Source organism: Thalassophryne amazonica, chromosome 11 (assembly GCF_902500255.1).
Source record: "Thalassophryne amazonica chromosome 11, fThaAma1.1, whole genome shotgun sequence".
In the NCBI taxonomy this organism is placed as follows: Eukaryota; Metazoa; Chordata; class Actinopteri; order Batrachoidiformes; family Batrachoididae; genus Thalassophryne; species Thalassophryne amazonica.
The window spans coordinates 46426292-46454239 of record NC_047113.1 but is presented as its reverse complement, the minus strand read 5'-3'; the positions used below and the strand labels follow the sequence as shown (position 1 = coordinate 46454239).

The 27948-nt window shown below is 40.7% G+C and overlaps 1 protein-coding gene across 5 annotated transcripts in view; it reads left to right on the top strand.

The window, feature by feature from the left end:
* Positions 1 to 1009: 1009 nt before the first annotated feature.
* Positions 1010 to 27948, top strand: part of n4bp3 (NEDD4 binding protein 3) — an 81647-nt gene continuing 54708 nt past the window's right edge. The window contains exon 1 of one of the 5 annotated variants that reach the window (XM_034181479.1): positions 1010 to 1286. The gene's annotated coding sequence lies outside the window, so the exon portion shown is untranslated. Of the gene's footprint in view, positions 1287 to 26140; positions 26305 to 27948 lie in introns of those variants that run through there. The other 4 variants (XM_034181483.1, XM_034181478.1, XM_034181481.1 and 1 more) reach the window with 4 other exon arrangements.

Sequence of the window (27948 nt, the reverse complement as noted above, 5' to 3'; positions counted from 1 at the left end):
TCATTTAAACGGGATATAACATACCTGACAAACAGTGAAATAAAAAAATAAAAATCCTCTGGTCAGTGGCTTCTACATGACATGCCCCTACACAAATTAAATGACACAGATATATGTTTCAGCATATCGTAGGTACTTTATAACAAACCTAAACTAGCCAATAAACTTAAAAAAATATGCAATTAACCAAGACTAAAACAGAAATTCCCTCCCGACTGCAAGACAACTTACCTCTCCCTCTGACATCAGTAACGAAACACTACTTATAGAGGGCGGTGTCACATTAAAATGTGAACGTAAGGGGACAGGTGCATACTAAAGTTCCACATACTGACCTGGAGGCCCAACCTGTCAAGTATTAACTAAAATAAATGAATAAAAATAGAATAAAGGTTATACAGATTTTGTGTAATTATACCAATAACTAATGTAAAACATATTTTTCATACACACATTGCTGCTGTATAATTAACCCTGTTACACATTAAAAAACCATATTCCACTCATTACTGTGAAATTCTGGAGAAATGTTATCTTTTAAGTTTTAACAACTTTATAATGTTAAGCGTGCTTGTCTCATTTATAAAACTCTCCATGGCCTAGCCCCACCTACTCTGGAGGAATTTATTAGACATAGAAATCCTAACCAACAAGGATAGGAGACAGTCCCACCCCGAGTGCTTTTAAAATTGAGCTTTAAAAAAATGGCTCAAAAACAATCAAACCTGTCAACACAGGTGAGATGTATTGTACATAATCTCATGTTTTGTTTTAATTTATTTATTGTAATTGTTTGTTGTGTGTCTGAGGACTACAGATGGAAAGTAGCTTTTAGCTAAATCTGGCATATTTACACTAAGGCATGAAAATGTACTAAGTGTTCATTAATGTGCATTGTCATCGAATAAACAATAAATAAATAAATAAATAAAACACAAAATGTTGTTTCCTGGACACCAGAGGGCGCTGTCTCGTCACAATAGGCAGAGTGTGTGTGTCGTCAGTGTGGGACAGACACACGTTTCCACTCCTCTCGTGTTTCCACACACAGTCCGTCTCCTCCATTCAAACCTGAGAGGGAAAAGGGACAGTCCATTGAGAGTGCTCTCTCTCTCTGTCTCTCTCCACGCTGCGTGGAATACAAGGAGCCACGTCCACGCTGTTTTTTGTTTGTTTGGTTGTTGTTTTTTGTTTGGTTTTTTTTTTTTGCGTAAGCGGCCAGAGCTCCGGCACAGACCCGCAGCTCGCTGCCAGCTGAGACAGAGATGCCCTGCACACAAAACACGGTGAGCACTAGTTTGTCTGATCTTTGCATGATGATCCCCAGCTGTAGCTGGAGTGCGTGTTAGTGTCAGTGCGTGGCGTGGACGATTCAAAACTTTATGTGCACGAGGCAAAAACATTTTGTCTGCATAGGTTCGAAACAATGCATGGGATTAAAAGAGTTCCACTGTTGCAAATAGAAAAAATTCATGCAAATTACACATTTACAGCACTTGGAGGATGAAATCTGTGTGTGTGTGTGTGTGTGTGTGTGTGTGTGTGTGTGTGTGTGTGTGTGTGTGTGTGTGTGTGTGTGGTTTAGGTGGGGGACGGGTGGGACACTTCAGATTTGGGGACTGCCACGCTGTTGTTATGGAGACCAGAGGCCGCAGGTGACCTCTGACCTGAGGAGTAGTGGAGTGGTTCCTTTGAGTGTGCTGTTTGTGGGCGCATGCTGAAGGGACTTCTTGCTGTTGCTGACGGCATGGCAACCGCTCCTGTCATTTGGGAATAGATTATAGGCTAATTGACAGAGGTGAGAGCAGGATTCTGTGCTGCTGTCTCCGTCTGAGGCATCACCTGTAATCAGTGGGGCGTCCTAAGTACTGGCCAAGGTTAAAGTCATTACACAAACTTGTATTTTGCCATCTCATCATCCCACTTTTGTGTGACACACAGGTGACGGAGAGTCGGCCGGGCCGTACATCCCACTCAGATGTGTGGGAAAAAAAGCCAGGGGTTATTTGAGGCAGATAAACTGTAAATAAGTGCATGTTTTTAAGATGCAAGGAATCATCTACATCACAGTGAACTCACAATAGGTGTAGGATTAGTGTAGGTTTCGAAATAAAGCTGCCAGAAAAGACTATTTTGATAGTCGACTAGTCAACGATTATTTTTGTGATTAGTCGACTCGTCGGATCAAATGTAAATTGCAGCTTATCGCATTTTGTCGATATCGATACTATTATCAATTATTTATTTATTTATTTATTTATGTCAATTTAGGGGAGGTGATGGTCTAGTGGTTAAGGCATTGGGCTTGAGACCAGAAGATTCTCGGTTCAAATCCCAGCCTGACTGGAAAATTACTAAGGGCCCTTGGGCAAGGACATTAATCTCCTATTGCTTCCGGTGTGTAGTGAGCGCCTTGTATGACAGCAACCTCACATCGGGGTGAATGTGAGGCATTATTTGTAAAGCGCTTTGAGCGTATGATGCAGATGGAAAAGCGCTATATAAATGCAGTCCATTTATCGATTCCGCTTATCAATCCGATTCCTTATCGATTCCCTTATTGATATCTTCTGTAAATTTTCTGTGTGCTACAAGTAGGCTTTACAGGTTTTATATGTCAGCAACATTTATTGAGTCTTAAAGTAAATAAATATGAAATTGCTCACTGGATCCTTGATCTCTGGACATAAATAAACTCTACATGGTGGATCCTTGATCTCTGGACATAAATAAACTCTACATGGTGGATCCTTGATCTCTGGACATAAATAAACTCTACATGGTGGATCCTTGATCTCTGAACATAGAAAAAAATCTGTAGTTTTTGTCAAAAGCATTTCCTTTCAGACATTAATGGCATCAATGTCTCTCCGTACGTCTGAACAGAGCTCAGCCGGCTGCTGGAGTCTGCAGGTCTGCAGACATACAGTCTTGGGCTGCTGCATGTCAGCCAGGATGTCTCATTTTGGTAGGAAAATAAAAACATTTTGATTGATTGCAGTTTATTGTTTGTATTACAACGTTTGGATAGAGGTGTCATTTGATTTAAATGGCAATTCACTTTGAAGTTATTAATTCCGAGCGGACCCTATCTTTCTAACTTGACTCGGCGGCGCAGTGTTTGGAGCAACGGAACGGACGGAGGACGATTCTCATTTCTTTCTCGTAACAAGATAGGAGTCCCAGTTAGTCACTTTAATCCGCACAAAAGTGACTCACAATTGACATATTTTAATGGCTTTGAGAGGGGATAAGAATCGGAGTTGCCGTTTCTGAAGAGGAGCGAAGCAAAGATCCAACGAAGCAGCGGATCGAAGCACTGCTTCATTGGTTCAAGTTTCAAAGAAAATGACTTGTCGAGTGCTAAATTAGTTGTCAGCAGTTTCAGTAGTCGACGTAGTCGTGACTAGTCGTGGCAGCCCTATTTCGAAATATTGATTAAATCGTAAACTGTTCGCCACAAGGCTTTGACAAGCTGCCGCACGCTGGCAAGTACCTGCTAATGGCTGTCGATAGTAATACCAGACAATAAAAAGCAACGATAGCTAAAGTGTGATGTCGCATTTGTACTGCTGAAGTGTGGCACAGTCATGTGGCACTACTATGTCATTGTAATTAAGAGATATTATACAAATCTACTACTATAACCAACAGGTTCATGGTTGTGTCCAACAGCTGTACTCAAGGTTCTTGAAATGAAGCAGTATCTCCACCTGGTGGACATTCACCATTAATGCAGGTACAATAGGATTTCGCCAAGAGCTCCAGTAATGAATGTTTATGAGTGCAATGCTAAGAATATTTGCATGAGCTGAAAGACTGAATGTTTCATTTAACTCAGCTAAACAAATGAAAATATTGTTTTCATTACATGAGTGGGAAAACATTCATTATTTGTTTGATATGACTATGAAATAGATCCTAGCCAAGGCATGGTCCACGTGAAATAGATAGCATCCTCATATCATGGAAGCATCTGTACGAAATATTAGTGCAGTCATTTAGTGGAGAGCAACATATGGATCACAATGAATGAAAAATGAAGTAGATCGTAAAATTGGCTATTTTTCTTTAGACCAGGACAAATGATCGATGCTACATGATCTATAATCCACCATTCAAATGAGAAGGGTCTGTTTAGATGTTATATAAAAAAAAATGTAACACCATTTTTGTCACATATGTAACAAAATTGTTACGTCAAAGGATTCTATTTCCACTATTCAGTTACAGTTAGGACTAGACAATATTAGAAACAATTTTTAAGCAATGTGAAATTTTATATAATGTCTTTTTTCTTTTTTCCAGTTTTGAAGGTTTTATATTAAAACATGTCTACTAGTCTCCCCAGTGACTACAGTTTCTTACTTACATAGCCTTTGTGCATACTGTAAACTAGTATTCAGAGCATTTTTATTCATAGGCCGTGATAGCTAGCGAGCATGTTTAAAGACTTCTGTCCGATAATAAATAAATACATGATGGGAGTGTATTTGTCTCATATTGTTACATTGTTCTCTTTTTAGAACCTAAAATCCTAAAATGTCCTTTCAGTGTCAAGAAGGCATTCCTGATAATACTTGGTGCAGACACATAGGAAAACCTCTCACAGACTAAGTATGTCCACAGGCGTTGAGTGAGCCTGACTTGCCTCATCTTTATTCACACCAATGGACCTTCTTTTTCACAACAGTGGTGGATCGTGGAGCCTCCCAATACTTCCCGGAGGTTAGCAGCAAGTCCTAGAAGCACATTATTGAGTGGCAGCAGAATAGACCATTTGTGATGTACTTGTAAAGGCATTTAGATCAAGGTGATGGCCACAAAGCACTTCCTAGAATTATCTGAAGCCTACATAAGCCCAGAGACATTGAGTAAGACAGAGCCGTGTCAGTGCAAGTTCAACATGTTTGGTGGTCACGTGGTACATCACAAATGGTCTATTGTTCCAGAAAGTATTGGGAGGCACCACTGCTGTTAAAAAGTGATTCTTTGGAGTGAACGAAGATGACATGAATTGTTTTGAACTTTTGTTGTCATGACTTGGTGTTATACAATGGTTGTAGATACAATGCCTGATCTTCAGTGGTTGTATGGTACAGATGTTCAATCTAAAAAAAAAAACAAGAGCAATCAGATTTCTGACGTCCGCCAATCCGGATCCGGATCACCTCCAAAATTCAGTGGAGTCTTCCACGCGCTAATGTCTACTGTATCTGGTGCAAATTTGGTGAGAATCTGTGAAGTAATTTTGATGTAATCCTTCAAAACGTATATAAAGTGAAATCTTGATCCAAAATCCGGATTTGGATCCAGATCACCTCCAAAATTTAATGGAGTCTTCCATGACCTAATATGGTGAAAATTTGGTGAGAATCCATGAAGTAGTATTGACGTAATCCTTCAAAGGCCATATAAAGTGAAACTAGATCCAGAATCCGGATCTGGATCCAGATCACCTCCAAAATTTAATGGGTTCTTCCAGGGCCTAATATGTATCTGTGGTACAAAATCCGTGCAGTAGTTTTGACATAATCCTGCTAACAGACAGACAAATAAATAAATGCAGAGGATTTTGTTACGTCCTTGGCGGATGTAATCACCCTGTCCGTATTGACTTTATCAGCCGCGCTGACGTTTGTCTATGTGGAGAGGTTTTTGATGCCCTCCTGTTAGTGCGGCCTGTGTCACCGTGCTGCTCCTCCCTCAGGAGGATCACTCGGACAGCTGAGCACACGTCTTCATTCAGCTGTTTGACTTTCCAGAAAAGTTCGACATTCCTCTCTGTGTGCGGGCATCTGTGTTTCTCCTCAAAGCATTGGCAACAAATGAAACGCTGATTCTGCTCGCCGCTTTCCTGTGCAGTAATAACAAATGAACAAATTAGTGTTCGTGTCGTGTGCAGCTTGTAGATATACTGCAGGTCACTCTGACCTACCACAGCCTAACAGATGGTAGAGATCACAACGGCAGAGATTTTTCCCCTCTGGTCCTTTGCATAATCAGACTCTGATTAGCTCTTGTTCCGCTCACTGGTTTGTCCTGACTTTCCATTTCAGCAGTTGTTTCTTTCTGTCCTTTCTTTTTATTTTGGCTGTTAATCTCGGGCTTATCGCGTTACCCTGTTCTCTCTTCTATCTGCCATCATTTCATAGACTCTTTATCAACAGGCCTGATCACTTTGCTTTGCTTTTACACTTGGAGCTTTTAGTCTTCTCTTTTCTGCCTGCCTCTGTTGTTGCGTAAAGAAAATCACCGCGGGGCCTCAACAAGCGTGTAGTGGTGAATTCTGCCATTGCTTAATACATAAGGCCGCTTAGCCTTCATAGCTTGAAGCCGTCACAGTGAATAGTTTACACCAGTTTATTCCTTATGCTGGTAACGGTGTTGAGTTTGGACGAGCAAAATATAGATGACTAAGTGTGGGTCAGTGCAAATAACTCAGAAACAATAAAATTCTCATCTTGTAATAGCTCACTATGTTAAAAGAGCACAGAATGTGAATGAAGTCATTATTTTGGTGATTAATGTTGATTTTTTTTTTTCTTTTCCTTTTTTTGTGATTGTCCTGGATTAAGAATAAGATCCAGGGCTTTCAATGATTTCCTGGACTTGGCCATCAGAAGTGTATCTGTATGCGGTGAAAGTGTGGTACTTCTAGAAACATTTATTTACCTCGGCAGTAACATTCATGTGTCTGGGTCCTCAGCCTTTGAGATCAGCAGATGTCTGGAAAGAGTGATGAGGTTGCTAGACAGATGTGTTTGGTGAAGTCAATACCTTTACTGGACAGCGAAAGTCCAAGACTTTAGGGTCTTGGTGCCTCCTGTTTTACTGTATGGTTGTGAGACTTGGATAGCACTGGAATGACTCTGTGTCAGGCACACGACTTCCTTAGGGAGACTCTGATCAGGAGAATCACGTACATGGTGATGTAGGGACATTTTGGCCATGTGACACGTTTCTATGGACATAATCTGGCAGATCCCGAGCAGCTGGGAAAGCAGGCCGACTGGGTGACTGTGAGGAGGAAGCGTAGTCCTAAACAGAAGCCCCGTGTACACCGCCAACCCGTTCACATCTCTAACCGTTTTTCCCCACTCGGCGACACACCCGCCGAGGATCAAACTCTGGTTATTGGCGACTCTGTTTTGAGAAATGTGAAGTTAGCGACACCAGCAACCATAGTCAATTGTTTTCCGGGGGCCAGAGCAGGCGACATTGAAGGAAATTTGAAACTGCTGGCTAAGGCTAAGCGTAAATTTGGTAAGATTGTAATTCACGTCGGCAGTAATGACACCCGGTTACGCCAATCGGAGGTCACTAAAATTAACATTGAATCGGTGTGTAACTTTGCAAAAACAATGTCGGACTCTGTAGTTTTCTCTGGGCCCCTCCCCAATCGGACCGGGAGTGACATGTTTAGCCGCATGTTCTCCTTGAATTGCTGGCTGTCTGAGTGGTGTCCAAAAATGAGGTGGGCTTCATAGATAATTGGCAAAGCTTCTGGGGAAAACCTGGTCTTGTTAGGAGAGACGGCATCCATCCCACTTTGGATGGAGCAGCTCTCATTTCTAGAAATCTGGCCAATTTTCTTAAATCCTCCAAACTGTGACTATCCAGGGTTGGGACCAGGAAGCAGAGTTGTAGTCTTACACACCTCTCTGCAGCTTCTCTCCCCCTGCCATCCCCTCATTACCCCATCCCTGTAGAGACGGTGCCTGCTGCCAGACCACCAATAACCAACAGAAATCTATTTAAGCATAAAAATTCAAAAAGAAAAAATAATATAGCACCTTCAACTGCACCACAGACTAAAACAGTTAAATGTGGTCTATTAAACATTAGGTCTCTCTCTTCTAAGTCCCTGTTAGTAAATGATATAATAATTGATCAACATATTGATTTATTCTGCCTTACAGAAACCTGGTTACAGCAGGATGAATATGTTAGTTTAAATGAGTCAGCACCCCCGAGTCACACTAACTGCCAGAATGCTCGTAGCACGGGCCGAGGTGGAGGATTAGCAGCAATCTTCCATTCCAGCTTATTAATTAATCAAAAGCCCAGACAGAGCTTTAATTCATTTGAAAGCTTGACTCTTAGTCTTGTCCATCCAAATTGGAAGTCCCAAAAACCAGTTTTATTTGTTGTTATCTATCGTCCTCCTGGTCGTTACTGTGAGTTTCTCTGTGAATTTTCAGACCTTTTGTCTGACTTAGTGCTTAGCTCAGATAAGATAATATAGTGGGCAATTTTAACATCCACACAGATGCTGAGAATGACAGCCTCAACACTGCATTTAATCTATTATTAGACTCAATTGGCTTTGCTCAAAATGTAAATGAGTCCACCCACCACTTTAATCATATCTTAGATCTTGTTCTGACTTATGGTATGGAAATTGAAGACTTAACAGTATTCCCTGAAAACTCCCTTCTGTCTGATCATTTCTTAATAACATTTACATTTACTCTGATGGACTACCCAGCAGTGGGGAATAAGTTTCATTACACTAGAAGTCTTTCAGAAAGCACTGTAACTAGGTTTAAGGATATGATTCCTTCTTTATGTTCTCTAATGCCATATACCAACACAGTGCAGAGTAGCTACCTAAACTCTGTAAGTGAGATAGAGTATCTCGTCAATAATTTTACATCCTCATTGAAGACAACTTTGGATGCTGTAGGTCCTCTGAAAAAGAGAGCTTTAAATCAGAAGTGCCTGACTCCGTGGTATAACTCACAAACTCGCAGCTTCTCTCAGATTGTTCTGTCTGAGTTATTTTCATTAGTTACTTCATCCAAACCATGAACATGTCTATTAGACCCCATTCCTACCAGACTGCTCAAGGAAGCCCTACCATTATTTAATGCTTCGATCTTAAATATGATCAATCTATCTTTGTTAGTTGGCTATGTACCACAGGCTTTTAAGGTGGCAGTAATTAAACCATTACTTAAAAAGCCATCACTTGACCCAGCTATCTTAGCTAATTATAGGCCAATCTCCAACCTTCCTTTTCTCTCAAAAATTCTTGAAAGGGTAGTTGTAAAACAGCTAACTGATCATCTGCAGAGGAACGGTCTATTTGAAGAGTTTCAGTCAGGTTTTAGAATTCATCATAGTACAAAAACAGCATTACTGAAGGTTACAAATGATCTTCTTATGGCCTCAGACAGTGGACTCATCTCTGTGCTTGTTCTGTTAGACCTCAGTGCTGCTTTTGATACTGTTGACCATAAAATTTTATTACAGAGATTAGAGCATGCCATAGGTATTAAAGGCACTGCGCTGCGGTGGTTTGAATCATATTTATCTAATAGATTACAATTTGTTCATATAAATGGGGAATCTTCTTCACAGACTAAGGTTAATTATGGAGTTCCACAAGGTTCTGTGCTAGGACCAATTTTATTCACTTTATACATGCTTCCCTTAGGCAGTATTATTAGACGGCATTGCTTAAATTTTCATTGTTACGCAGATGATACCCAGCTTTATCTATCCATGAAGCCAGAGGACACACACCAATTAGCTAAACTGCAGGATTGTCCTACAGACATAAAGACATGGATGACCTCTAATTTCCTGCTTTTAAACTCAGATAAAACTGAAGTTATTGTACTTGGCCCCACAAATCTTAGAAACATGGTGTCTAACCAGATCCTTACTCTGGATGGCATTACCCTGACCTCTAGTAATACTGTGAGAAATCTTGGAGTCATTTTTGATCAGGATATGTCATTCAAAGCGCATATTAAACAAATATGTAGGACTGCTTTTTTGCATTTACGCAATATCTCTAAAATCAGAAAGGTCTTGTCTCAGAGTGATGAAAAACTAATTCATGCATTTATTTCCTCTAGGCTGGACTATTGTAATTCATTATTATCAGGTTGTCCTAAAAGTTCCCTGAAAAGCCTTCAGTTAATTCAAAATGCTGCAGCTAGAGTACTAACGGGGACTAGAAGGAGAGAGCATATCTCACCCATATTGGCCTCTCTTCATTGGCTTCCTGTTAATTCTAGAATAGAATTTAAAATTCTTCTTCTTACTTATAAGGTTTTGAATAATCAGGTCCCATCTTATCTTAGGGACCTCATAGTACCATATCACCCCAATAGAGCGCTTCGCTCTCAGACTGCAGGCTTACTTGTAGTTCCTAGGGTTTGTAAGAGTAGAATGGGAGGCAGAGCCTTCAGCTTTCAGGCTCCTCTTCTGTGGAACCAGCTCCCAGTTCGGATCAGGGAGACAGACACCCTCTCTACTTTTAAGATTAGGCTTAAAACTTTCCTTTTTGCTAAAGCTTATAGTTGGGGCTGGATCAGGTGACCCTGAACCATCCCTTAGTTATGCTGCTATAGACTTAGACTGCTGGGGGGTTCCCATGATGCATTGAGTGTTTCTTTCTCTTTTTGCTCTGTATGCACCACTCTGCATTTAATCATTAGTGATTGATCTCTGCTCCCCTCCACAGCATGTCTTTTTCTTGGTTCTCTCCCTCAGCCCCAACCAGTCCCAGCAGAAGACTGCCCCTCCCTGAGCCTGGTTCTGCTGGAGGTTCCTTCCTGTTAAAGGGAGTTTTTCCTTCCCGCTGTCGCCAAGTGCTTGCTCACAGGGGGTCGTTTTGACCGTTGGGGTTTTTACGTAATTATTGTATGGCCTTGCCTTACAATATAAAGCGCCTTGGGGCAACTATTTGTTGTGATTTGGCGCTATATAAATAAAATTGATGATGGTTGATGATAATCCAGCACATAGGTGCCTTAATATGGATGACCCTAGCGACTGGAAAAGGCAAAGAGGATGTGCATGTTTGACCTTGCTGTTGCAAATACACAGGTAGTTTTAAGAGATGGGGATGGACCGGCGGTTTACCATTCAGGACCCAAGATGGTTCCATGGTGTGGTGAAGGCAGTGACACACAGCACCGGCACATCTGTGTTATGTCGCATAGATGTGTCTGCCACCTGCTGGATGGATTGTGGAAATTTAGTTTGCACATCCATTTGATTATCCTCCATGAGTTTTGAAACATAGTAAACCACAAGTAAATGAACTAGGATTTTTTTTTTATTCATAGACAATATATAACAAAGAAAAATACATAAAACTGCAATAATGTAGAAAGGCTACATTAAATGCAAGATCTGTATGTGCACTAGCACATACCTTGCTTGGTGTCAGTAGAATGTAAAGAATCATGTATCATTTTAATTTCTAACATATTTCCTTGTGAATACCATTTAACCATGTTGGGCCTGATTTACTAAAGGTTTGCATGTGTAAAAAACATGCACAAAAATGCACCTGCATGCTGAAGTACAAATAGTGCACAATGTGGATTGCTCCTGTCAAATGCGCAAAATGGCAATTGTTGTCCATTTAGCATTTGTGCCTTCATGAATATGTAGTTTGGGGTTTGTCCGCCTGAGTGTGCAAAATTATGGGAGGGAACATACAATAGGTGAGGTTTGCAACATGCAAAATGATTTATCTAGGAAAGATTTATTTAGCGGGTACTGGTTGGATCTGTATTTAGCAAGTTTTGAAGCCTTGGCATTAATAGAACTTTTTCTCCATTAGTGGAAATACATATTCGTTGTGGAACCGGAGTTCCTGTTAAGTGTCAACTCAACAGAAAATCCATACCCGCCGTCAGAAAATGGAGAGAGTGTACACGACTTTGTTAACTGATTTACCAAAGCTTTCTTTCACCCATTTTGGAAGATTGGTGGAGGAAAACTCTGTCACCAAAAAGAAAAAATGAACAGCGGGTACAAATTTTTCCACGAGAGATTCGTCCATAAGTATCAAGGTAAGAACAGAGGGCACCCTGACTAACTGTTACTGACCTGTTAACTAGAATGTCAAACCATTAGCATATCCACGTAGACATAATGCATGTATACCATAGACATAGTGGATATCGATTACCTTTGTAAATTATTATTGTCTACGTTTTATGTAGCTTTATGATATCAGGTTGTTCGGTCTGTAGTCCCTTACCAAAAAGTAGTACATGCAAATATGTTTCAAGTATTCTCCCAGTTTACTTTTTATATACTTATCAGTACTATTTTTTGGTAAGGGGTTGTCCAAGTGAACGTCTTGTGTGTAATGATAATAATGTTAGCCGAATGCTTTCATAATCACTTAGCCTAACATTTGTCTCTGGTAATGTCTGTTTTCATGTACGTGTGTTTGCATTTCATAGTATCAAATATGATCGATGGACAGGTGTTTGTTAGCTACATGCTATCCTTCATCCCGCCGGATAGCTTGAATCCATTTCCGACAAACACCACAATCAGCAGAGAATGAAATTCAAGTATGGCTGCTTTTGAGCATTACGCGAACAGCCCGGTACTCTACAAGAACTATTGTTTCTTGCTTGCGCCATTCGTTTAAACACTATTGTCACTAGCCTCTTCCTTACTGTTGCTACTGTTGTTTACTTATTGCCGGAAAAAGGTTTCCACAACAACTGCGTATTTCCAGTCAGATATACAGAAGATGGGTGAAAGGTAGGTCTGTTTATTATTAACAAACAGTCCGCTGCATACTTGTACACAGAATTTTTTTTTATAAAAACAAGTTATTGTAAACATTAAGAGTTTAAATGGGCAAAGACGCACAAAGCAGTTAGCTGCTAGTGACTTGATTACATTCATTTTGCCCTTACAACAACTAACACACAGAACCCTCATTTATATATGGTTGTCTACTTCACATTACCACCCGCTATCAATTCCACATTTACTCTTAATAAATCAAAATTGTCTCCATCCCAATGCACAAAAGTTTGGGTTGCTCACGCAGTTTAGCACTCGTTATCTGGGATCTTACTAAATCAAGGCCTTTATCTTTGAAGATTTGTTTGAGTTTCATAGTGCTTTATACTCAGTTTACATCAGTTAAACTTGTTCCAACTTTGACCTCAATAATTTTCCAAATACTCTGTCTCTGTCGGAGAACACGCCCAAGTTAATCATTATGACCAAATGCCAGGTGCTTCCATATAACTGAAGATTGATCTCAAAAAGAGTGTTAACACTGACGAACATATTGACAGAGGGAACATAAAAACTTCGTATGATGAAACTAAACACTTCATGTGTTGTCTTCACGTGGACCTGTTAGTCAAGGGATATGTTAATATTTATACCAGCTGGGGTTTACAGTTATACGGTTGATAATAAATTACAGAGTTCTTGGCTATAATAATAATAATAGTAAATTTTATTTATAATGCACATGCCTTCCATTAATAAAAAATCTAGAAGTGCTACAGGAAAAAATAAAACCAAGGATCAACAACAGATTGAAAACAGTAAATCTTAAGATAAAACAGTCAATAGAATGGAATAAAACATAAAAGAAACAACCGATGGATTGCCTAGGGGAGGTGACGGTCTAGTGGTTAAGCGTTGGGCTTGAGACCATAGGATCTTCGGTTCAAATACCAACCTGACCGGAAAATCACTAAGGGCCCTTGGGCAAGGTCCTTAATGCCTGGTTGCCTTCGGTGTCTAGTGGGTGCCTTGCATGGCAGCAGCCTCACATCGGGGTGAATGTGAGGCATTATTGTTGTAAAGAGCTATATAAATGCAGTCCATTTACCATTTTATTTACCATTTTGCCTACTCCAGGTAGGGAATGTAGTCTTGCCCCAAGTGAAGGAGTTCAAGTACCTCGGGTCTTGCTCACGAGTGGAGGGGACAATGAAACATGAGTTTGGCCGGGGAATCGCCGCAGCAGGGACGGAATTGCATTCGCTCTACTGTACTGTTGTGATGAAAAGGGAGCTGAGCCTGATGCTCTCGATCTACTGGTCAGTCTTTATTCCTACTTTTACCTACGGTCATGAGGGTTGGGTCATGACTGAAAGAACTATTTCGCGAGAACAAGCGTTCAAAATGGGCTTCGTTAGGAGGATGGCTGGAGTTTCCCTTAGAGGTAGGGTGAGAAGTTCGGTCATTTGTGGGGAGCTTGAAAGGAGCCAGCTGATGTGGTTTGGGCATCTGGTAAGGATGCCTCCTTAGGAAGATGTTCAATGTACGTCTATCTGGGAGTAGACCCTGGGGAAGACCCAGAACTAGGTGGAGAGATTATATCTCCACACTGGCCTGGGAACACCTCAGAATCCCTCAGTCAGAGGTGGTCAATGTGGCCCTGGAAACGGAAGTCCGGGGTCCCCTGCTGGAGCTGTTGCCCCTGCAACCCAATCCCAGATACACGGTTGAAGATGAGCGAGTGAGAGAAACAATAAAATGGAGTAAAAATACTAAGGTGCCAACAGTTCAGAATCACTGAGAGCTGTGAAAGACCTGTGTAAATAGGTATGTCTTAAGGCTTTTTTAGAAGCTTCAACAGTTTGTGGAGCTCTCAGATGGTCAGGGAGGGAGTTGCATATACAAGGGGCAGCTGAACAGAAGGCCCTGTCTTCCATGGTGTGAAGTTTGGTGCAAGGGGGATGGAGGAGATTGTATGAACGGAGGGAACAGGAGGATGTGTGGGTGCCTCTGTGCTGGGAGCGCTGTAGTAAACAAGAGCTTCCAGCAGGGGCAGAATGTTGAAAGAAAAAAGTGTGGTCTCATTGTTTGGGTGTGTTGTTACTTTTAATATTACTAGAAGCTATTAAATTTGTTTTACTAGTAGTTGTAAATGTGCCAGAGATAGTATTGGAATTTATCTGTTATCGGTTATCTGTAACTTCCGATACATTTTGGGTGGTTTATTGTTTTATCTTATCAAAGATAACTTTTCAGTTATCTGATTATCTGTTATCAAAGTTAATTTTTGGTTATCTGTGCCCACCACTGGTCCAAATACTAAATACTAACTATGGGAAAAAACAATAACTTTTTGTGTTACAATTGATGTTATAAATTTGTTGCCATGATATTTGACAAGGGTCCTATTAAAAATTAAACTGTCCCATTACGTTTCCGCAAAATGGGGACAATATCTTATTAACGTGTTTTGCCTTCTTCTACAGTGATGATGTCTGAGTGTTCTATTGCAGCTACCTAACTGCTGAACAAAGTTTTTATCCTGATGGTACAAGCAGGAACTCTGAACCTTCAGAGGCCAAAGGTCAGAGCGTGCAGTCATGTGGACAGACCCCATACTGTGGCTTTTGTCTATAAATGTCAGCAGAGGGCCAACAGGAATAGGCGCTGTCTCTTGCAGCGTCTCGTCTTGCTCCTGTTGTCTCATTAACGTATATAAGCTTTGTTTCCTTAGCGGTAGCTGAGGTGCGTTTTCCTCAGCTTGGCCGTACTGTTTTCTCATGTTATTGATGTGGCTTATCCGCTGTGAGGAACACCTGCACACACCTGCCTCCTGCAGCTATCTGCAGTAATAGTTACTGTTTGTTGTGTGCACAGTACTTGGCCCTCATCTGCTTTATGTAGTCTGTAACGCTGCTGTGGAACAAAAGGCCACAAGTTAAAACCCTCCTCTGCGAGTGGGCATTGTTGGGTATTTATATCTAGATTGTTATTTTGTAGCTCCTCAGTTTGTGTCACATCCTGTTGTTTCATAAAAAGTCGATACAGTGGATTTAACTGTTACATTCACTGACTATGTGCTGCTTGTTTGTGTTTGATCACATAGCCATTAATATGGAATAATCTGAACTCCTTCATGTGGGTGAGGTTGTAAGTGCTCTTGGCATTCCAGTATTTTTTCCAATCTGGGAGGCAGATATCATGCCTGCAGACTAGGGTTATGGATTTCTCCCTCATAAAACAATACTATATATATCTAGATACATAGGTTATGATACAATTCAGGAATGATAGCTTTTATGATGGAGCGATTTGATTCAATGCAATTTCATTCTGTGCAATACATTACAGTTCTTTGTTTAATGTCAAAATTCATTTTTTTTTATGATAAATGAGGATAAGTTAAAAGTGGCTTTACCTTCAAATACATGTGAAAAACTAGGGACCTTCTTTGGGTTTTTATGACTGTGCTTTTAAATATTGGTGTTGCCTCTGCTTGTCTTTTTTGGAACCACTGGAGGCAACACAGTATACAGGAGCAGAAAATGCAGTCTAAAAGAAGCCAGCCGTTGTTAGCATAGCATAACTGTCTCATTCTGAACCGCTATGACAGTGAAAAATTGTGAACTGTTTGCAAAAGTCAAACAGGTACATTTACGCATATACTGCCAACCACTAACAGGCATGTTGATTTTGTTTGTACTTTGTAAAGTTAATGTTCCTGTGACCAGTGGTGCAAGATTCTCACACCAACCTTTGAACCTTTATGAGTGTTTGAGGAGGAGTGTAACATTAATTGCACCAGTTTTTTTTTTTTTTTTTTTTTATTGAAAGAACAGACCGTAACACAAATGCTTTAATTGAAAGAACAGAATGTAACACAAATGGAAGAAAAGCAGCTGGTCCAGATGGACTCCCCACCTGCTTGAAGTCAACTACGATCATGCCAGTGCCACAGAAAAATACAGTGAACTGCCTTAATGACTATCGGCCAGTTGCTTTAATATCATCACCATATGTTCTGAGAGATTCACCCTCTCTCACATTATGTCTGCCGTCCATTCTGACAGTGACCAACACTAGTTTGTGTATTGTGCATGCACTCATCACAGCTCTCCACACTGGAAAATACCTATGTAAGAACACTGTTTGTGGAATTCGTCTCAGCTTTTACACAAATGGGTTTAAAAACTAAGCATCCTAGACTTGGGCAGCTTTTCATTTTGCACTATATATTAGGGTTGGGACAACTAATGAAAATCATTAATTGACAAGTCGGGTACCATTAGTCATTGACTTATCAGCGACTAAATTTGGCATTGAATGAATTAAGCCAATTTCGAATCTTCATGGTGAAACTCAAATGTGACATTTATTTGAACAAATATAAGCACAAAATCACAAATGCAAAAAAACAGCATTAGCATGAAGACAATACCTGCATTCATTTGCTAGGCATAGTCCTTATGCGTAGTCAGGGGTGGGCCTGGATTGGCCTGGGCCCGCCCACTTGTCAGCCAGGCCCGCCCCATCCAATGAGAAGGCTGAGTCAACACTCGACAGTCACCTGTTGTTGCCTCATTGTATTCCTACGATATGGTATTGCATTAGCACTGAGCGACAATTAATAAATTTTGTCAAAAAAATCTGGTTCATCTTCTGTGATTTTTATTAATTCATTTTCAGAGTACAGTGCTCCCTCGCTATAACGCGGTTCACCTTTCGCTGCCTCGCAGTTTCGCGGATTTTTTTTAGAGCAATTTTGCATGCTTTTTTTTTTTTACAGCGCATTGTGTTCTGCGTCCTTATCAGGCGGGCCGGTCGCGGCACTGGTCGGCATCACACAATTGCTTTCACTGCCTCCGATGCGCTTTCTGCGGGCTCGGTAAAAGCAGCAGCGGGCCACTCACACCGCCCTCCTGTCTGCTGTGCAGAATTGCGCCAAATCTGGCAACAGGTCCAGAGACTACACTCGCTGTTTTGATGCGGATGTTGACCGCAGCCGCAGAGCTCCGTGGCCACCGAGAGAGGACTTGGATTCTTTGCGGGTCCCGCATCCGTACCTCCGGAGGCAGTGAGTGAAGGCAGAGCCGCGCATTGTGTTCTGCGTGTGTCTGTTTATAATCTTCTCGCCCAGAAGAAAAAACAGAGTCTTACACAAGAGAGAAAAGTGAGAAAATGTTAATGCCTGTTTGAGAAAAGTGTATAAAGTGTGTAGTGAGGGGTTTTACAGCCTTAAAACAACTATAATAATTGCAAAAAATAGCCCTGACTACTTCGCGGATTTCGCTGTTTTCTACTGTTAAATGAATAAAAACGTCCACCAGAACATCCATGTTGACTCAGACTGAATGCACTCTTCGTGTTTTCCCTTGAAAGAGAACTGACCGAATCGTTGGACTATGATGACGTGATGAGAGAGTTCAACAAAAAATCCTGTCGTCTCCTGCTGTAGCATTAAAAGAAGTCATCAAATGTAAGTGTGAGACCACTAATTAGTTTTTTCTTCTAAATAGGCCTAATTGTTAATATTATATTGCAACTGCCACAAATCATGTTTGGCCGCCGAGCCAACCTGTTTTTATGTTGCGGATATATTTAGAATTTTTTATTTTAAAGGACTTTACATGACTAAGCGTTGCGTTGCTGCTTGCATTGTCCATGGGGTGTTTGTGTCTGACACTTTGCGTCTGTGTAACTGTGCACACAGCGTCTGTGCAGTTGGCTGAGATGTGTTCGTCATTAAACTTGGAATTCATTTTTGAAACAATGCCTTATTTAAATACCTATTGACGTTTTGGGTTTAGGCCCAGCCAAGTAGGCTACCAGGCTTGCACTGAATGTGTGTGTGTGTGCGTGCGTGCGTGTGAGTGTGTGTGGCGCTGCACTGCAGCTTGCATTATCCATGAAGAGTACTTGTGTCTGACGTGTCGCGTCTGTGTGCTCACTTTGCCAGTGCTGTAGGCTAAGTGATAACGTTGCTTGCGATGTCCAAACGAGGCATACTTTTTCAAACGGTGTATTATAATACCTACACCTTACCTACAGCCCCAAAGGTTGGGCCCGTCTGATTTTTTTTTTTTCTGGGCCCACCCGTTTTATGATTTCTGCCTACGCCCCTGGCATAGTCTACCTGTTTGAGCCGACTAATTCACCTGTCAAGTGTTGTGAAGGTGTAGGAACACGGACCCACAACAGGGGGCGTTAAATGAACGGACAATGGATAAGCCAAACAGTAACAATTTAATGTTGTGAAGTGCACAACGGAATACAGACAAACAGTTTTGGTACCACAGACAATTATATGTAGCGTGACGTGTGGGCAGGCTTGAGGATAGGAGACGTCCGTCCCGAACTGAGCCGGATCCCACACGGCCTTCACCGCCAACGGATCTGAAGAACACCAGAGCCGCCAAGTCCTGGATCCCCAGGTGGCCACCGTCTCCAGCTGTCAGACCTGGTACTGCTGGCAGAGAACAGAAACAGTATTGATGAGTGTGAGTTCGCACACTCAGTAATCCCACAGTCTGTGTTCTTTTGGGAGGGAGCACCTCCACCTCCAGTCACACACTCATGCAGCTCCTGTCTAACCACTTATCTGGTTGGAGTGTGAAGCGAAGCCGTCGCTGATCACACCAAACGCCAATCCCTCAGATAAGGCACACCACAGGAAAACGGCTGCAAAGAAGTTCAGACTCTAAGTCAGAGTTAAGTGTAGCAGAGAAATTACCTCTCTAGTGGCTGGTTTCTCGGCAGGGAGGTGGAGTTGTAGTCCGGCCTTTATGGTGGTGGTGATGAACTGTGGATGAGTGACAGCTGTCACTCCCAGTTGCTCCGACGCCCTCTCGTGCTTGAAGCCCGCACTTCAAGCAGGGTGCCATCTGGTGGTGGTGGGCCAGCAGTACCTCCTCTTCAGCGGCCCACACAACAGCCAAGGTTCACACACTTCCTTCACTGAGTGAAGAGAGCAGTGACAGCTCCAGCAGATCTATTCTTTTAAGGGTTAAATGAACTTAAATGGCTTTCGACTAGTCGAAAGCCATTAAAAAATAAAAAATAGTTGACTAGTCAGATGGCAGCTAGTCGTATTCGACTATTACGGCTAGTCGTCCCATCCCGGGCTATATATTACTATCATTTGGCACTACTACTTTGTGTATATACCTTTCTACTTTTTTTTTAAATTTTATATTTAGGTTTTTGGTTATTTTAACTTTTTTTCCAGCCTTAGAGCTGCGAAGCGATCATTCATTGCTTTTTAAACAATGTCAGTAAAGATATGTTCTATCTTATGTTGCATATTCAACACAATGTGCCATAAGGTTGAGCAGTTTTGGAGTTTAGTGTCTTGCTCAAGGACATTTCAACATTAAGCAGCAATTGGGAATATACTGTTTAACCACACATTACCAGTTTTTTGTATCTTCATCGACAGGCTGGCGTCCTGTCCTGGGTGTGCCCCACCTTGCGCTCTATAACTGCTGGGATAGGCTCCAGCCCCCTGCGACCCTTAATTAGACTAAGCAGTTGGAGATGAGTGTGTGTGTGTGTGTGTGTCGTCATCATTGATCATGCATAAAATTAGGTTATTCCAATGTATGATTCATGCACAAGGATTGGAGCTACTTTGACATCTTGCTGTGACTTTAAAACCGAGAATCTGGAGTGTTCGAATGGATGGGTTAGCTTTGATGGGGTTGCCCTCCTTTGTCATTGTTCAGATTATTTTTTTTATTATTGGAGTCAGTGTGCAAACAGACACCATAACACCTTCCATCCTTGCTTTGGAATGCCTTTAATACCTTGCCAATCTTTACACACTTTATCTCCGGTTGGCATTGTGCTTTATTAGCTGGAATTCCTGTATGCCCACCTATTGGTGCCAGCTTTAAGAAATCTAGACACCTCCTTCCCTCAACACCTAGATCAGCTACACGGCCAACATTGTGCAGAGAAAGTGAAGAAAGAAAGCGAAGTTGCTCTCCTGGAGAAGGAGTGGAGAACAATGTCTTCCCTTTTCTCCATCCTCTGAGCCGAGCGTCTCAAGTTTGTGTTGTGTAACTTGATACAGTGCTCAACTCGTCCAGTTAACCCGGCTGCAGGAAATTACACTCGGACTATTGTCCAGACAGTCCCTGTTGAGACATCCTCCACATGCATTAATTTTCCATTTCTTCTTGCTATGCACTTAGTTTTTCCTGTCGTCATCCTTTCGTTTGTCATTTCGCCCTGTTGCCTCATTAATGTGTTGTGTTGTCTGTGCAAACAAAGCAAAGCTGCTGGTGTTTGTCCAGGGAACCTGTGTCTCACGGTGGGTCAGAATTGATTTCCATAAGGGCTTTTTGTTTCCAGAACTAGGAGAACAGGTTTGACCACATAGGAGCAGGAGAAACAGGAAAGTACCAGGTAGGTGTGTACAGATTCAAACAACAGCATTTTTGCATCAGAATCTCAGTGTTGTTTGATTTTAATCATTTTGATTAAACTGAATATGGTGCTTCCTGGGCTTGATTTTTAAATTGGTTAAGTTAGTTTTCTTTCGCTGGTGCTTCCATGTCTCTTGTAAAAGTTCTAAGGTTGGCCCTAGGCTCTCGCAAACATGTCTGATAGTGGTAGGCAGTATAAGCAATAACGGATCCATTTAAACTTTATGTTCAGTTAGTTAATACTGTCACACTGGTTCAGAACTATTAAGATACGCGATGCTATAGGGCTTGGGATTGTGTCATCATGCTGAAGTGCCTTCTGGGAAACCACACTTAACACTAGCACTGAATGCTAGGAAGTAATAACATGCAACAGTTGTGAACACAACAGTAATAATAATGTTATTATAATATAGCACTTTCAGGTAAAATAATTAAAATTACTCTCCATAGTAAAACATCCAAAGCACAACAATAAAATATTAAATTAAAATATCAGTGAAACAACAAATTAAACACCAAATACATGCCAACAAACATTTCTAAAATTAGATAAAACCATAAACTATTTACAACAGCAGTAAATAAATATATTTTTAAGATTAAACATTAGGTCTCTCTCTTCTAAGTCCCTGTTGGTAAATGATATAATAATTGATCAACATATTGATTTATTCTGCCTTACAGAAACCTGGTTACAGCAAGATGAATATGTTAGTTTAAATGAGTCAACACCCCCGAGTCACACTAACTGTCAGAATGCTCGTAGCACGGGCCGGGGCGGAGGATTAGCAGCAATCTTCCATTCCAGCTTATTAATTAATCAAAAACCCAGACAGAGCTTTAATTCATTTGAAAGCTTGACTCTTAGTCTTGTCCATCCAAATTGGAAGTCCCAAAAACCAGTTTTATTTGTTATTATCTATCGTCCACCTGGTCGTTACTGTGAGTTTCTCTGTGAATTTTCAGACCTTTTGTCTGACTTAGTGCTTAGCTCAGATAAGATAATTATAGTGGGCGATTTTAACATCCACACAGATGCTGAGAATGACAGCCTCAACACTGCATTTAATCTATTATTAGACTCTATTGGCTTTGCTCAAAAGTAAATGAGTCCACCCACCACTTTAATCATATCTTAGATCTTGTTCTGACTTATGGTATGGAAATAGAAGACTTAACAGTATTCCCTGAAAACTCCCTTCTGTCTGATCATTTCTTAATAACATTTACTCTGATGGACTACCCAGCAGTGGGGAATAAGTTTCATTACACTAGAAGTCTTTCAGAAAGCGCTGTAACTAGGTTTAAGGATATGATTCCTTCTTTATGTTCTCTAATGCCATATACCAACACAGTGCAGAGTAGCTACCTAAACTCTGTAAGTGAGATAGAGTATCTCGTCAATAGTTTTACATCCTCATTGAAGACAACTTTGGATGCTGTAGCTCCTCTGAAAAAGAGAGCTTTAAATCAGAAGTGCCTGACTCCGTGGTATAACTCACAAACTCGTAGCTTAAAGCAGATAACCCATAAGTTGGAGAGGAAATGACGTCTCACTAATTTAGAAGATCTTCACTTAGCCTGGAAAAAGAGTCTGTTGCTCTATTAAAAAGCCCTCCGTAAAGCTAGGACATCTTTCTACTCATCACTAATTGAAGAAAATAAGAACAACCCCAGGTTTCTTTTCAGCACTGTAGCCAGGCTGACAAAGAGTCAGAGCTCTATTGAGCTGAGTATTCCATTAACTTTAACTAGTAATGACTTCATGACTTTCTTTGCTAACAAAATTTTAACTATTAGAGAAAAAATTACTCATAACCATCCCAAAGACGTATCGTTATCTTTGGCTGCTTTCAGTGATGCCGGTATTTGGTTAGACTCTTTCTCTCCGATTGTTCTGTCTGAGTTATTTTCATTAGTTACTTCATCCAAACCATCAACATGTTTATTAGACCCCATTCCTACCAGGCTGCTCAAGGAAGCCCTACCATTATTTAATGCTTCGATCTTAAATATGATCAATCTATCTTTGTTAGTTGGCTATGTACCACAGGCTTTTAAGGTGGCAGTAATTAAACCATTACTTAAAAAGCCATCACTTGACCCAGCTATCTTAGCTAATTATAGGCCAATCTCCAACCTTCCTTTTCTCTCAAAAATTCTTGAAAGGGTAGTTGTAAAACAGCTAACTGATCATCTGCAGAGGAATGGTCTATTTGAAGAGTTTCAGTCAGGTTTTAGAATTCATCATAGTACAGAAACAGCATTAGTGAAGGTTACAAATGATCTTCTTATGGCCTCGGACAGTGGACTCATCTCTGTGCTTGTTCTGTTAGACCTCAGTGCTGCTTTTGATACTGTTGACCATAAAATTTATTACAGAGATTAGAGCATGCCATAGGTATTAAAGGCACTGCGCTGCGGTGGTTTGAATCATATTTGTCTAATAGATTACAATTTGTTCATGTAAATGGGGAATCTTCTTCACAGACTAAAGTTAATTATGGAGTTCCACAAGGTTCTGTGCTAGGACCAATTTTATTCACTTTATACATGCTTCCCTTAGGCAGTATTATTAGACGGTATTGCTTAAATTTTCATTGTTACGCAGATGATACCCAGCTTTATCTATCCATGAAGCCAGAGGACACACACCAATTAGCTAAACTGCAGGATTGTCTTACAGACATAAAGACATGGATGACCTCTAATTTCCTGCTTTTAAACTCAGATAAAACTGAAGTTATTGTACTTGGCCCCACAAATCTTATAAACATGGTGTCTAACCAGATCCTTACTCTGGATGGCATTACCCTGACCTCTAGTAATACTGTGAGAAATCTTGGAGTCATTTTTGATCAGGATATGTCATTCAAAGCGCATATTAAACAAATATGTAGGACTACTTTTTTGCATTTACGCAATATCTCTAAAATCAGAAAGGTCTTGTATCAGAGTGATGCTGAAAAACTAATTCATGCATTTATTTCCTCTAGGCTGGACTATTGTAATTCATTATTATCAGGTTGTCCTAAAAGTTCCCTAAAAAGCCTTCAGTTAATTCAAAATGCTGCAGCTAGAGTACTGACGGGGACTAGAAGGAGAGAGCATATCTCACCCATATTGGCCTCTCTTCATTGGCTTCCTGTTAATTCTAGAATAGAATTTAAAATTCTTCTTCTTACTTATAAGGATTTGAATAATCAGGTCCCATCTTATCTTAGGGACCTCGTAGTACCATATCACCCCAATAGAGCGCTTCGCTCTCAGACTGCAGGCTTACTTGTAGTTCCTAGGGTTTGTAAGAGTAGAATGGGAGGCAGAGCCTTCAGCTTTCAGGCTCCTCTCCTGTGGAACCAGCTCCCAATTCAGATCAGGGAGACAGACACCCTCTCTACTTTTAAGATTAGGCTTAAAACTTTCCTTTTTGCTAAAGCTTATAGTTAGGGTTGGATCAGGTGACCCTGAACCATCCCTTAGTTATGCTGCTATAGACGTAGACTGCTGGGGGGTTCCCATGATGCACTGTTTCTTTCTCTTTTTGCTCTGTATGCACCACTCTGCATTTAATCATTAGTGATCGATCTCTGCTCCCCTCCACAGCATGTCTTTTTCCTGGTTCTCTCCCTCAGCCCCAACCAGTCCCAGCAGAAGACTGCCCCTCCCTGAGCCTGGTTCTGCTGGAGGTTTCTTCCTGTTAAAAGGGAGTTTTTCCTTCCCACTGTAGCCAAGTGCTTGCTCACAGGGGGTCGTTTTGACCGTTGGGGTTTTACATAATTATTGTATGGCCTTGCCTTACAATATAAAGCGCCTTGGGGCAACTGTTTGTTGTGATTTGGCGCTATATAAAAAAAAAATTTATTGATTGATTGATTGATTCAACACCATGAGAACAGTCTCAACGCATAATGGAAATTGAACACATTCTTTTCCAAAGTGCTATTTCAAATATTTTAAATGGGTGTTATTGAGCTACATTCTGTAATTAAAATGGGATTTTAAGGGCTGACACACAGGTATCACTGTGTAGCTCAGGGGCCCCTGACCTCAACATTACAACAGTTAAAATTTCCACTTGTCACATGCTGTATAAAAAAGAAAAAATAGCAGGCTTCTATTAATTGAAAAGATTATGAAGTTCTTCATTCATGTTCTAATATTTAAAAAGCAGATTTGAAAATGAAAATCGTTCATGTTAAACTCTTGATCAAATAAGATAATTATTAAAGAGGTCACATTGTGTAAATTAAATTTTTATTCTTTAAAGTTTCATGTTTAACATACCCAAAGTCCCGTAATTCTATAAGTGTGCTCACAGAAATGATCATGTTATAAACATAATTTAGACACAGCTGGTTTTAGACTTCTGTCATATATGAAATAGAAATACCCCAAAATGCATTCATTTCTTATTAAAAGGTCACACTAGACTCAGTAACCCAGGATTACCACTCTATTCCAAAAAAAAAAAAATGAATGACAGTTTTCATCACATTGGGTGCAAGCTAAATATCTTATAGAGTTGTTATAATATCTGTTTCAGGAAAACATTTTTTTTCTTCTTTTTCCTCTTGTTTTTTCCCTGTTCTGTCTTGTAATATTTGAATAAAAACTCTTGTTGGTATTGTATCCTCATATGATTTTCTTCTTTGAAATATTAACATTGAAAGCATATTTCTTAAGATCAAAGAAGAATGAACTTGCAAAAGCTTTTTTTTCCCCAAGACAACAGGTGTAGGTGTGTGTGTGTGTGTGGGGGGGGCACCACCACCACCACCACCACCACCACAAACAAATTATGCTTAGGGCACCAACATGGCTAGAAGCAAGCTAGGACTTTAAGGATGCTCGACATGAACGCCCAAAATATCATATTTATTTGCGTATCATATTCTCATGACATGTTTCACATGATATGATACAAAACAACAATAATATGTAAAAGATGAGTTATTGCATTTTTTGGGGGACTTGGGAAATAAATATGTATACATATTTTTTGTGCATTACTTCTTCAAATATGTCATTATGAATTTTTTTCTGAGCATAAGATAAACTATAAATCAAATTCTGCAAAATATAATATAATATACTGTAATATATAATATATAAAAATTGAGGACAAATTGTCTTTCGTTTAGTTCAGTGTGAGGTCATCTTGTGCTTGCGTGCAGGTTGGCGGTTAAGACCGCGCAGCTCCTGTCTATCCAGCCTCCTCCCCACTACTGCCCTCACAGATTAAGAAACTGGGAGTCGTATGCTGTAGCAATCAGCCGTGTGCACACATGGGACAGGCGGGGAAACAGAGTGAGCACGGATCAGGAGCAGAGGAGTGAGACTTCCAGTGGACACTCAGGTATAATATGTTTTTTTAATCTATTAACCAAACTAATTACATATATCTTTAAATCCTTAAAAAAATGGTACCATAGAGTGTTTTAGTAGAATCTGTGAGTTTGAATGATCAAACAAAGAAGTGGACTCATCATTATGTTTATAATTTAAACATTCCAGAGATTGCTCCTGGGAAAGTTTCACCTTTTTCCATTCCTCTCGGCTGAATGTGTTGTAGTCACGCTGATTTCAGGCCGTGCTGTCACATAGTTGTTGAAGCTGCAGAGATGAGAGATCTGCAGCCACTTTGTTAATTCCTGAGTGTGTGCCTGCCAAGTACATGACGTGAACTTTTATTTCATTCGTTTCTCCTGACAGCCATGATGTCACACTGAGCACAAATCTTATCGACCCCTTTCACTGTCAGCACAGAACAAATGTGCTTCACTGCTAATTGCAGCGTCATCCCAAAATTTTGCCACACAATGTTTCACATTTTTCAGAAATTGGACTACATTTAGTTTGTTTAAAGTATCTTCATTTCTGTGGTGTATCACAAAATTATAGTTAAATTTAATGTTGGTAATGTATTTATTTTGGTATTTATTAGCAAATACAAGAAATTTGCGCCCCGTCACATCTTGCCGATTTAGCCAGCGTATGCCGTATGTAAAAAAAAAAAAAGAAGAAAGAAACTCTGCTCCCCTGCTGTGGGGCTGTGTGGTTAATAAGTAAAATAATCTCCACGGACGATTCGCTCGCGTGCACACATAAAAAAAAAACTCCGCTCCCCCTTCTGGGGGGCTGCTGCTCGCTCCAAAAACTCTGTCATAATTGTGTTTACAAACTAGTCACCATTTGTTTTATTATACATCTGTGTGGTTAATAAGTAAAATAATCTCCACGGACGATTCGCTCGCGTGCACACGTGAAAAAAAACTCCGCTCCCCTGCTGCGCGGCTGCTGCTCGCTCCAAAAACTCTGTCATAATTGTGAAATAAAGGACAAAAGAGACATAAGTCCGGCTCGCAGGCTGCTACCAGATACAGGACATGTTCACATCTTCAGTCAAACTCCAGACATCTCCACGTCAATACATATTCAGTCCATGATTGGTCATCGCGGCGTGACAAGACGAAAAAGTTCAGATTTTTCAACTTGGGGAGGAGGGCAACGCGACTTGACGCGACGCAATATCGCGCCACAAATGCGCCAATCGCTCAAAATCACTTCACTCGATTCGCTTAATTCGCGTCCATCGCGTCGCGCTGTGTGACTTGGCGCCAAAACGCGTCCTTACATAGGGATTACATGGCAACCTGTCGCTGCTGTCGTTCGCGTTGCGCCCGGTGTGAAGGCAGCATAAGATTGTCAGATGACACTGTCGAGCTGTGTGAGTGTTGTCTGCCCTGTCCAGCAGATATCCAGCAAATCCTTCATGTGAAATATGTCTAGATTTTATCCTGAATTTTCCGAATAAAATCCCTGGTCACTTCAGTGTACTTCACTTACTTTGAGCTTCAATTTCACGTCATTATTTAGGCATTTTCAGTCGGGTAACAATGCCATTTGAGGGCCAGAAAAAGCACCCTCCAGTCATTGATAGGCTTCACCACAGAAAGTGTGTCATCTCTATTTTAACCTGCGTCGTCAAACCAGACAAGGT